Source organism: Grampus griseus (genome assembly GCF_964374135.1).
Source record: "Grampus griseus genome assembly, chromosome: 5".
Taxonomy (NCBI): domain Eukaryota; kingdom Metazoa; phylum Chordata; class Mammalia; order Artiodactyla; family Delphinidae; genus Grampus; species Grampus griseus.
In genome coordinates, this window is record NC_138998.1 from 89925785 (window position 1) to 89934945 (window position 9161).

At 37.4% G+C, this 9161-nt stretch overlaps 2 pseudogenes across 2 annotated transcripts; both read right to left on the reverse strand.

Moving 5' to 3' along the window:
- Nucleotides 1-5751: 5751 nt before the first annotated feature.
- LOC309823321 (mitochondrial import inner membrane translocase subunit Tim17-A-like) lies at nucleotides 5752-6365 on the reverse strand (annotated as a pseudogene). The gene has a single exon. The product of its transcript is annotated as a mitochondrial import inner membrane translocase subunit Tim17-A-like (transcript).
- A 731-nt stretch (nucleotides 6366-7096) lies between these two features.
- LOC309822899 (phosphatidylinositol N-acetylglucosaminyltransferase subunit P-like) lies at nucleotides 7097-7517 on the reverse strand (annotated as a pseudogene). The gene has a single exon. The product of its transcript is annotated as a phosphatidylinositol N-acetylglucosaminyltransferase subunit P-like (transcript).
- Nucleotides 7518-9161: the final 1644 nt, after the last annotated feature.

The following is a 9161-nucleotide window of genomic DNA, read 5'->3' on the forward strand; positions in this document are numbered from 1 at the left end:
TGCTTATTTACTTTTCCCCATAATATATGTTAGTTTCAAAATAACAGAACCAAAGTTATAATGAATTTATAAAAGTGCTAAATGCAGTTTGATACAACTAAGTTTATTTGTTTCAGGTTGTTTTCAAATCTAGGTTGCTTAATTAAAAAGAAAATTAAGTCCAAAGTAGGGAGAAAAAAAAAAAACAAGTCTTAAATATTTCTAACTTTTTGAGGATAATGTCTATCTCATTTTCTCTCATTTTTATTGATACAAATATTTAAATCTATGAATCTTTTTCTAAACACTCTTTAGCAGTATCCTGTAAACTCTGATATCATGTTTTCATTATTTGTTTCTAGAAAATTTCATTATCAGTTGTTATTTTTTCCTTGAGTCAAGCTAAGTTTAATAGAAACATTTTAAATTTCACAGTGGGAAGATTTTCTTATGTTTTGATTGTTATGGATTCATACTTTTATCATCTTGTTGATGGAGAATATTATTTGTACTTTTCTTTATGTAATTTATTGAAGTATAGATGTCTCTGTAATTATGGAATCAATTATTATAAATGGTTTTTGGTACCATTTTTGGTCTTGGACCAAGGGAGTTATACTAAAGTCTGCTATTATTTATGTATTTCTAGTCTCTTTGAGTCTCCCGTAGTTTCTGCTAAATGAAAGAAGCTACTGTGTTATTTGCTGCATATTTTATAAATATTTTATTTTCACTGTGAATTGTAGCATTTAGCATTTGTAAAGTGCTCTTTGACTTGTTAATAGGTTTGGGTCTAAATTCTACTTAGTTGGATTTCAAAATCTCAGTTCTTTCTTTGTATTTTCTTGGTATACCTTTGTGCATCCTTTCATTGTTAGCATTTCTGAATTGTTTTAGGTGTGTCTTTGTCTTTTATGTGCAGCAAAGAGTTGGGTTTTGCTTTGGAATCAACTGTTTTGTTCATTTAGTAGGGGGGTTAAGCCCTCTGTTGGTAGATACGTTTGGTTTCAGTAGCTCATCTTTATTATATGTAAGATGTAGCATATAATATTTGATGATGGTAAGTGCTATTGAGGAAGATAAAGGAGGGGGAGGAGAGTAGGAAATGCTGGGGGGAGTTTTCTATTTTAAGTAAGTGGTCAGGGAGAGCCTCAGGGAGAAAGTGACTTTCGCACAAACTCTTGAAGTAGGTGAAGGAATGAGTCGTTTGGATAAGTGGGCTAAGACTTACCCTGACTGAGAGAACTGCAAGGCCCTGAGGCACAAGATTACTTGGTGTGTTTTCAGAGAACAGCAAGGAGGCTGGTGTGACTGGAGCGCTGTGTGCAGGAGAATAGTAGGAGACAGGCCAGAGGGGATAAAGTCGAGGGTATCAGATAGAGCCCTCAGTCTCAGGGAGGGAAAGGACTATCCCTTGACGAGGAATTTTAGTGCCAGATGTTGAAATAATATTACTTCTGCCATTCCACAGTCATAAACTAATAACTCTGTGAGAATGCATTAGTAACTCTGGGAATTCCAGCCTAGGTGGGAGAAAGAAGCCAGTCTTATGGGTTTTATATTTTGGGGTGCAACTCAAATTGTGCATGAAATAGTTTAATCTCTGCTGGTTTTGAAGGTTGGATTATGAAACACCTTCCAATGCAGTGGAAATGATCCTTGAATATATTCCTCAAATCTCTGATGTTACAGTTTCTACTTTATATTCTACCCCCAAACTCATCAGATATAGTTTCACAACTGCAGCTTTTTGCTGTTTAGCTGAAGGCGTGAATTTACAGGGGAAAACTTTATTGAAACATAGCAATGAAATGTATCTTGACTAATAAATGTTTAAAAAGCAGAAAAACATTAAAATTCTATACAGAGATGCTTCACCAAAGGCGAGCACACAGTTTTTTGAATTCTTTTAAAAAATATTCAGCTTAAAACAGTTTGTTCTTTTTATAAAGAAATACGTTGTTTTAACAGAAAACTGTATGACAGAGAAGGTAGAATGAAATGAGTGCATCTATGAGGGAAGGGTTAAGGGTGAATTAAGTCTGTAATCCAGGAAAACAATGTTTAAGATTCCAGTGGATGGGAACAGAGAAGGGACAAACTTTCAATACATGCAGGATTACTTCTTCCTTGTCTTTTTGTGTTTCATTTTGCTGCACTTTAATTTTCTTTCCTTTTTTTTTTTTCTCCTTCACCTTTTTTTTTTTCTTAAGCTAAACTGTCAGTGAAATGCTGTCTGAATAAGTCACAACTCATAGAAAACTGAACAGTGCATTGTAAAATAGGACAGAAAACAAAAGACTTCATCTGAGAGCTGAGATCATCGCGTTGGGGTACACAGACCCAGTGCAGCAATTCAACAGTGTTTCTTAGAGCCTGAGACAGTTTCCACAATTCTTGGTGTGCTATTGCCCCCTGCTGTTCTTGTGGAAGCACTGACAACAGAAATAGGTTTTCAAAACGTTTCATGTTTTAGTCTAATTTAGCGTGCCATCAGAGAAAATTAGACGAAGCAGTTCAAATATTTAAAACAATAATTTAAGGAATTGTTTTCTAAAAAACTGAATATCAGAGAAATCCCAAAGCATCTTCCCTACTCCCCAGTAGATCAAAAAGAAATGTATGATTCTGTTATTTGGCTAATGAATCTAGTTTCCTTTTTAAGTTTCTGAAGAGAGCAAAGCACAAGGCAATTGAGGTAGCTCGGAGAAAAAGTGGTGAAGTAAGCAGGGAAAATGGAGGGCAAAATGTGCAAAAGGAGGGGGTAATGAGTAATTTACATACAGCGAGGGTAAAGCAGTTCAGTCCTGAACAGATCATTCGCATTCCTCTGAGGGTGTTGGATAGAAACTGTTTTGTCTCCACAGAAGAGGGTGGATGGGTCATTTGCGAACCTTCAGGTCTTCTGCCTCCTTGTTCTTGGGTTTGGTCATGAAAACTTCTCAGAACCATTATGATGTGAATTGGGGCCCCTGAAGCAGAGTAGAAGCATATAATCCTTGGAGCTAATTTCCTGATTTACTCTGCAATTTCTAAAGAGGTCTGGGCTGTCTACTGGATGAAAGTTAGCCCATGTGCAAATATGTGTGTTTGAGCATAGGAGTTTCATGTTATTTTTTCCAGGTTTCATAACTCTAGCAACCATGGGCTGCTAGTTCCTGCATGCCAGTTCTTCCAGTGGGATTAGGTAATTAGGTGCCAGGATCCCCTGCACTCAGTAAAAGCAATTTAAAAACTAGGGGCCTTGTTTCAGCATTTTGTTTTTGCTTAGACTCTCTCCATGAGGAACATGACTAGGGAAGAATCTTCTAATATTTAGAAAATCACATGCATATTTATATACGAAATTACATCCTGTTATGCCAAACCTAGAAATCCAGCCTGAACTACTGTTGAAAGATTTAGTTTTGGCTGTAAATACCACTAAGAATGTCGTTTCTAACTTCTGAAGTCCCCACCTCAAAGGCACGAATGATGAATTCTAAGATAAAAATTTGAGAAAACATTTACATCATTTATTTCAGATAACAATAAGCTGATTCCTTAATACTTGAGGTAGTTACGTTCACAGTGTTGGTTTTAGTGCTTACAGAATTTTGTTTCTCCTGTGTGATATTTTACTGTTTACTTACTCACTTAAATGTGTATTTTCCACTATGGCAGATGTTAAAGATATGGTGAAAAATATGATAGACTCTGCCTTTAAGCTTTTTATAGTAGTTTAGCAAAATGTAGAACAACAGTATGATAATCACATAAGAAGGAGCCAAGAGTAGAAAAATAATTTCCCATTCCTTTTCACTTTATCATTTTATTCCCTTTCATTCCGTTCCATGTCATTCCATTTCTTCTCTTTACTATTTTATTTTATTTGTATTCATTTTGTTTAAATTACAAATCAGGAAAGCTGATTGTCCTTTTAATTTATCTTTGCACATCCCCTAGTACTCCAGCACTTTATACAAAGTTTGCATGTATTTGTAATAAATATCTGCTGAATGAAGTATGAGCACTTACTAGTTGCCTTAGTACTATCCTGTGCCTATGTAAACTAGATGCACATTTGATTTCAACAGAGGAAAAGAGTGAAATTAAGGGGAATTTATCTAGACCTAGATGGAAGTATTAGAAATATATTTTTTGTATTCAAACTCTAAGGGGTAATAAGAAACTTTTTAAATGAGAAAAACTAGAACACAAAAATTCCACCATGTAAGTACTTGAATCTTTTTTTTTAAAAACATCTTTATTGGAGTATAATTGCTTTACAATGGTGTGTTAGTTTCTGCTTTATAACAAAGTGAATCAGCTATACATATACATATATCCCCATATCCCCTCCCTCTTGAGCCTCCGTCCCACCCTCCCTATCCCACCCCTCTAGGTGGTCACAAAGCACCGAGCTGATCTCCCTGTGCTATGTGGCTGCTTCCCACTAGCTATCTGTTTTACATTTGGTAGTGTATATATGTCCATGCCACTCTCTCACTTCGTCCCAGCTTACCCTTGCCCCTTCCGTGTCCTCAAGTCCATTCTCTACGTCTGCGTCTTTATTCCTGTCCTGCCACTAGGTTCATCAGAACCATTTAAAAAAAAAAATTCCATATATATGTGTGAGCATGCGGTATTTGTTTTTCTCTTTCTGACTTACTTCACTCTGTATGACACACTCTAGGTCACTACAAATAATTCAATTTCATTTCTTCTTATGGCTGAGTAATATTCCATTGTATAGATGTGCCACATCTTCTTTATTCATTCATGGACACTTAGGTTGCTTCCATGTCCTGGCTATTGTAAATAGAGCTGCAATGAACATTGTGGTACATGACTCTTTTTGAATTATGGTTTTCTCAGGGTATATGCCCAGTAGTGGGATTGCTGGGTTGTATGGTAGTTCTATTTTTAGTTTTTTAAGGAACCTCCATACTGTTCTCCATAGTGGCCGTATCAATTTAAGTTCCCACCAACAGTGCAAGAGGGTCCCCTTCTCTCCACGCCCTCTCCAGCATTTATTGTTTGTAGATTTTTTGATGATGGCCATTCTGACTGGGTGAGGTGATACCTCATTGTAGTTTTGATTTGCATTTCTCTAGTGATTAGTGATGTTGAGCATCCTTTCATGTGTTTGTTGGCAATCTGTATATCTTCTTTTGATAAATGTCTCTTTAGGTCTTCTGCCCATTTTTGGATTGGGTTGTTTGTTTTTTTGATATTGAGCTGCATGAGCTGCTTGTAAATTTTGGAGATTAATCCTTTGTCAGTTGCTTCATTTGCAAATATTTTCTCCCATTCTGAGGGTTGTCTTTTCATCTTGTTTTCGTCTTTTCCTTTGCTGAGCAAAAGCTTTTAAGTTTCATTAGGTCCCATTTGTTTATTTTTGTTTTTATTTCCATTTCTCTAGGAGGTGGGTCAAAAAGGATCTTGCTGTGATTTATGTCATAGAGTGTTCTGCCTATGTTTTCCTCTAAGAGTTTGACAGTGTCTGGCCTTACATTTAGGTCTTTAATCCATTTTGAGTTTATTTTTGTGTATGGTGTTAGGGAGTGTTCTAATTTCATTCTTTTACATGTAGCTGTCCAGTTTTCCCAGCACCACTTACTGAAGAGGCTGTCTTTTCTCCATGGTATATTCTTGCCTCCTTTATCAAAAATAAGGTGACCATATGTGCATGGGTTTATCTCTGGGCTTTCTATTCTGTTCCACTGATCTCCCACGTTCCCTTAAATAGAAAAAGGTGCTAAATGTCTCTTCATAGCCTATTTGGCCATAGTTGTCCCACCTACAGTTTTAAAAACAGACTGAACTTGATCTTCTGAAATCCTTCCTTGAACTGCAGCTCATTCTGTTAAAGAAGTCCTGGGAGAGAGGTCCTATTGGTATTGTTGATAGTCCCTAAAAGGTGAGGATGGTAACTGGGATGAAGGCAGCTGGGAGGGGTCTTCAGCAAACGGAGGGCTGTTGGGAAACTGGGCAGAGGCACATCTGGTCAACAAGATACCAGCTCCTTTGATGAGAGCTAGCAGAATGCCACCCATCGCGGCTGACCCAACCATGGCCACTGGTCCATTTCTTGCTGCCAGGATGGCTCCTGTTAAGGCACCACTCGTGATGCAGTTCCAGGGGTCTTCTTTCCCTCTGACGTGAACCATACTGCAGTCAATCATGGAAAACAGACCTCCCCAAACTGCAAAGCTACCTCCCAACTGCAGAGCCCTGGTTCTAATAGCTGTCAGATTCCCTCATAGTCTGTGGTTTACTCCCACCCGAGAATTGCGAAAACCTTTGCTTGAAAGATCCCACCACCTATGGCTCCCATCGTAAAGACCCCATCACAGTCGTCCACATTGCGCCAGGGGCAAGGCTTGTGCCGTGTACTCCTCCATCTTGACTCTGCCACTCCTGAATCTCTTTTTAATGATTATCGTAAGTTGCCAAAACATATGAATTTTCAACATTTCTGCCTGTGCGATTCTTATCAGATCTGAGTACATGCAACCTACTGAAGATTTGGTAGAAACCTGAAGATAGGTAGCGAGCAATGATGATGCCTGTTTTTCAAAAGGAAGCTGAAACTTATTTTCTTTTTGAATCAAGAACTAACTTATCAGTGTTTCACTGTACAAAATTCATAGTATATTGGAACATGCTTTTTGCCACCTTAATGGTGTAACCCAAATTGTCTGCTCCTATTTAATTGTTCTACTTAAATTGTATTGAATGCCAGTATCTAAGAAAACTGTCAGCATAAATGGTTCCAGAATTTCATTGGGTTACTGAGAAGTGGATCTTCTCTGCAAGTATACTATGTTATACTATAGAGTATTCTATATATGTAGTTTTCTTATATAGTATCTATATGTAGTTGTACTATGAAGTTATCTATATCTAGTAATGCAGTATTCCATTAATGTCTAATATTTGAGAACATTTACAATATGAATGGAACTTAACCTAAGAGACATTCAAGTAACTTTTTTTTCTTTTTACATTTCAATACTGGATATTAATACTGGATTATTAATAATACTGGATATTAATAAGAAAGATAGTCAAAATAATTATGATCAATATTATGTCAAAAATAATAAATGCTTGGTGTTAGTCTACATACAATTCAGTTTTTGGTGTAAAGTTCTTTGGTTGCAAGAAGGAATATTTAGTTTATTTCACTAATAGAAATATCTTCTAATGCTAGATGGCCTCTTGGTATTTCTTCTGCTGTTGATTTTTAGCATCGTTATCTGTGATTACATGAATGGAGTTGAGTGGGGAGGTACTCATCATGTTTATTCCAAATAAGACTTTGTAACGGATTGCTATAGTAGTAATGAGGTAGACAGGCAATGCAACTGCCTGATATTTTTGAGGCCAATAGGTTAAGCCTAAGGTGTTCAACCAAGATTCAGGAATAAAAGGCCACATGAGATATAGTGTGCACCAAAATTGGGAGCTTAACAGCAAAGAAAGCCATAGATCGCTCTTTCTGGAAATGGCAAGGGTGACTTTTCCACCATTTTTTCTGTGGCTGTAGACAATCTTGGGCCCGTCTTGCTGGCAGCTCGGCCTCCTGAGTGCCGAGTGCCCTGCAGGAGGAGAAATTGAGGGAAAGGCCAGGGCGTCACCCGCTGGGGTGCAGGCGCACCACCTTCGTACCGGGCCGGAGGGTGCAAGCTGTAGAGTAGGTTTATGTTCTTCTTTCTTTCCCGTCTCAAGTCCCATGGACTCCACCTAGAAAGTTTGGAACTGTTTTCTGGTAAGTGGTCGTGTGGAAATTAGTATGGAAGAAGCTCACAGGGTTCAACAAATAGTTGACAGGAACTGTAGTTTAAATAGCGTAAAGGCTTCTTTTAATTTTAGTATTTTGTGACTCTTCTTCACATCAGGCATTGCCTAAAAGCATGTTTAAAAAAAAGCGCCAGCTTCTGAGTTTCATATGTGCGGTGGCTTCATGTCTAGTCAATCGTCACAAGGCATTTTATAAGTGCTTCATTGCATATGGTGCTGGGCTAGGTGCTGATGAGGGAGAACAGCACAGACTGTGTTCCATCCTCGAGTTATTTATAATAGAATGTGAGAGGAATAAAAAGAAGTCCGAAAGCACAGAATTAGAAGAAAAAGTAAGGTAGATAGCGTCTTGCTTCTATTTCAGTGAAGTGTCTTTGGGGAGGCTTGGTTAGTATAGGGTGGAGTGGTTGAAACTGTTGAAGGTACAGACCTTCTCAAATTATCCACCAAAAAGTTGGAATTAATGAATATAGATCCCCCTCTGTACAGGAAGCAATCTGCCTGTCTCTGTCCCTATCTCTGTGTTGCTTTGAAACCCAGATCTCTGTCTGGATGGCTGAAAACAATGGAAATTATTAGAGCTCCTCATAATTGATCACTCTTGCCAAAGCCATATTGATAGATATGGTTGGGATTTAGGACAAAAACAATAGCCCACATGACTTGGAAAATGAAAATAAATGTGCTGCTGAGATGCTGAAAATATATCATTAAATAGCCTAAGAGGTATAGGAAATAATTTATGTATGTTTTAGGCTGGTCAGTATGAGGTTTGTATTTTAGATGGTCTCTTCTCTCAATTCAAATTGCCTTAGGCTTCTGGCTTTTTAAAAATATTTTGTATTCATGAACACTTCTTTTATAATTGATGGGGATGTTTGCTTATGGCCCAACTCTAATTTGTAAGCTGGAAAGTTCATTTATTTATTCATTCCACATCTATTATGTATTTACTGTGTGCCAGATATGATGATAGTGATTGGGCTTTACGTTAATTATAAAGCATACTTAAAATTTTGTGAGCTCTATTTACCTAAATTCCAAGAAATCATGTTCAGAGAACAAATCAAGGCAAGAACAAGTGGGTCTGTTACATTTTGTCTAGATCTCTATTGTAGCAGTTGTCACACTTTCCTTTTTTACATTAATTTTGCCTGCTGGAATGAGAGCAGAGCATGGTCTGGATTTGATCATCATTGTGTTCTCAGCCTCTGACACAAAACGTGAAACATAATAGAGACCCAACAAGGGAGGTTTGGATGAATTTAAAGCACCACATACACAAACATAACATCGTTCTTTCTGAAGACATTTTTATTTTCACTGGGTGTCAAGGCCGTTTCACACTGGAATATCTTCCTCTAGGAAGAGGCAACATCTTTTCGTAAAAACCC